Source organism: Vespa crabro, chromosome 7 (genome assembly GCF_910589235.1).
Source record: "Vespa crabro chromosome 7, iyVesCrab1.2, whole genome shotgun sequence".
NCBI lineage: Eukaryota > Metazoa > Arthropoda > Insecta > Hymenoptera > Vespidae > Vespa > Vespa crabro.
In genome coordinates this window covers 1962501-1965000 of record NC_060961.1, presented here as the reverse complement: position 1 = coordinate 1965000, position 2500 = coordinate 1962501, and the positions used below count along the sequence as shown (strand labels likewise).

Sequence of the window (2500 nt, the reverse complement as noted above, 5' to 3'; positions counted from 1 at the left end):
GTAGTCGTCGTCAAATAGTGGTCGTTGTAGTCGCTTCGTGTAGTCGTCATTGTAGTCCGCGTTGTGTCCGTATCGTGCCTCATCCATGTGTACGTTTCTATACGTATACATGTATGTGTATATACACATACCTTCCTTCTGTGTAAGTAGAGAGAGAGAGAGAGAGAGAGAGAGAGAGAGAGAGAAACAACACATTCCGCTTGTGTTCGTTCATTCTCGTATCTGCACTGTTCTGCTCTGTTGTACTCTGTGTGTGTGTTTGCTGCAATGTGTATATAAATGTAAATGCTGTTTGCTGTGTGTGTATTTGATAAGTGCTATTGCATGTGTATATGTCTCTATTGCGTGTGTATGTGCTTTGTGTATAGCTGATGTATGTATGTAGTGTTACGAATGATTCGTCCACGTTCTTAGTTGTGTGAGCTGAGTCATCAGGATTTTCACTACTAGATAAACTAGATTTTAGATCTCTCTTTCTATTTCTTCCTTTCGACGTATTAAATCTTTTTTTTTTTTTTTTTTTCTTTCCGCTAACGCATCCTGTCTTTTTCTTTCCTTCAGGCGTCTACCTTTTTCTGCTTCCCCGCCTTCTCTCTCTCTCTCTCTCTCTCTCTCTCTCTTTTATTTATTTCTTATGAAGTTAAAGTCACTTATGATATAGGTCAGCATTGATAAAAAAAAATCTCGAAAAAATTTCTTTTTATATATATAATGTATATATATATATATATATATATTTATTTATTTATTAAAAATCTCTATATTGCTATATCTCTTTTGGGTAATCCGAGGAAGAAAAGAGTTTGGTGTGATTCCTCTCGCGTTCGACCTTCGACGACGTTGAGAAGGAGAGGAAGAGGAAGAGGCAGAGGAGAGCCGTTGCTCCGTACGCAGAGATTCAACTCTCGACGTCCGAACGATGCTGCCCCCTTTTGCATTTTAATGCACGCTTTCGGTACCGTTCCATGCCTTTGATTCCTCTTCTATTTTTCTTCCTCGTATACGGATGATGCTGTTATCTCGTTATGTTTCTCTCTTTCTCTTTCTCTCTCTCCCTGTCTGTATCTGTCTCTCTTTCTCTTTCTATGAATATATATATATATATATATATATATATATATATATATATGTGTGTTTGTGTGTGTGTGTGTGTATGTATATATATCTATGGACCAGACGAATGAACGAGACTATTAAAAGCAGTAGACTATAAACTAGTAGTATCGAACTCTTGTTCTCTCTCTCTCTCTCTCTCTCTCTCTCTTTGTGTATTTCTTTTTCTCTTGTATCCTCTCGTCGGAAACATCCGATTAGACCGATAAATCGAAGCGAGGAATCCATTTGCCAAAGCGTCACTTTTCCTCCTTCCTTCTTCCTGTCGATTGATTTCTTTTTGTTTTTCCTTCTTTCTTTTTTTTTTTTTTTTTTTTTAATTCTCAATAAAGCTTTCATCGAGAAAGTAAAAGAGAAAGAGGAAGATAACGTATAAATAGCAGGCTAAACAATTTCTTTCGTTTCTATTATTATTATTATTATTATTATTATTATTATTATTATTATTATCATTATAAAATATTTGAAAATCATAGATCAGATTGAATCCTGAATTATCGAGATATTTTCAAATTCGACGGATATATAATTCGTACAAATTTTTATTTAAATCCCTAACTGTATATATGCGTACATGTAGAGTCGTATGTGTAAACGTAAAAGCTTAATTCAAAGCTCAGAATCATGGCGGAACGTTCCCTCCCCCATACCCGCCCTCGTATAACGATGACAGCACGAATATCGCTTTGTTCATGGCGTCCTCGTACGCTCATCCTTCTCTCCATTCCTTTCTCTCTCTCTCTCTCTCTCTCCCTCTATCTCTCTCCCTATCTATCTATCTATCTATCTATCTATCTATTCTATACATCTCTGTCTCTCTTCTTTTTCTTTTTTCTCTCTTGCTGCTGGTTTTGACGCACTAAAAATACGAGGGGGAATAGCTTTAAAGCGTTGCAGAGGGGCTGAATAATTGTTACGGTGAACCTGACGTCGTCATAGTCTCTCTCTCTCTCTCTCTCTCTCTCTCTCTCTCTCTCTCTCTCTCTTTTCCTCTTCTTGGTTGGTATATCCTCGATGAGAGACAATCGAGAGCATAATTCCGACTAATCGAGGCACTCGTCGCAATTACATCCAACACGCTTACCGTACTTTAGCTCGTTTTTACCTCTTTCCTTGTCTGTATCTTCTTTCTCTCTTTCTCTCTCTCTCTCTCTCTCTTTCTCTTTTTTTCTCCCCTATATATGCACACAGGACACACATAAGTGCACATTTCTTCATCTCCCTTGTTTCCCTTTGTTCTTCTATATATCCTTCTCTCTCTCTCTCTCTCTCTCTTTTTCTTTCTCTCTCTCTCTCTCTCTCTCTCTCTCTCCCTTTCTCTCTCTCTTTCTTTGTATTTATCTATCTTTTTCTCTTTTACACTCCTTTTTTTACACGTACCAGCGCA

General features: G+C 37.4%; 1 protein-coding gene and 1 long non-coding RNA gene across 16 annotated transcripts in view; one reads left to right on the top strand and one right to left on the bottom strand.

The window, feature by feature from the left end:
* The window catches only part of LOC124425776 (tyrosine-protein phosphatase 99A), a 339523-nt gene that overhangs the window by 313428 nt on the left and 23595 nt on the right, over positions 1-2500 (top strand). Inside the window, exon 1 of one of the 15 annotated variants that reach the window (XM_046966649.1) lies at positions 1-142. This exon is cut by the window's left edge and continues 345 nt beyond it. The exons of the other annotated variants lie outside the window; for them this stretch is intronic. The gene's annotated coding sequence lies outside the window, so the exon portion shown is untranslated. The remainder of the gene's footprint in view (positions 143-2500) is intronic. 15 annotated transcript variants of the gene reach the window in all.
* Positions 2075-2500, bottom strand: part of LOC124425784 — a 922-nt gene continuing 496 nt past the window's right edge. The window contains exon 2 of the long non-coding RNA XR_006942575.1: positions 2075-2500. This exon is cut by the window's right edge and continues 114 nt beyond it. This is a non-coding gene — a long non-coding RNA (uncharacterized LOC124425784).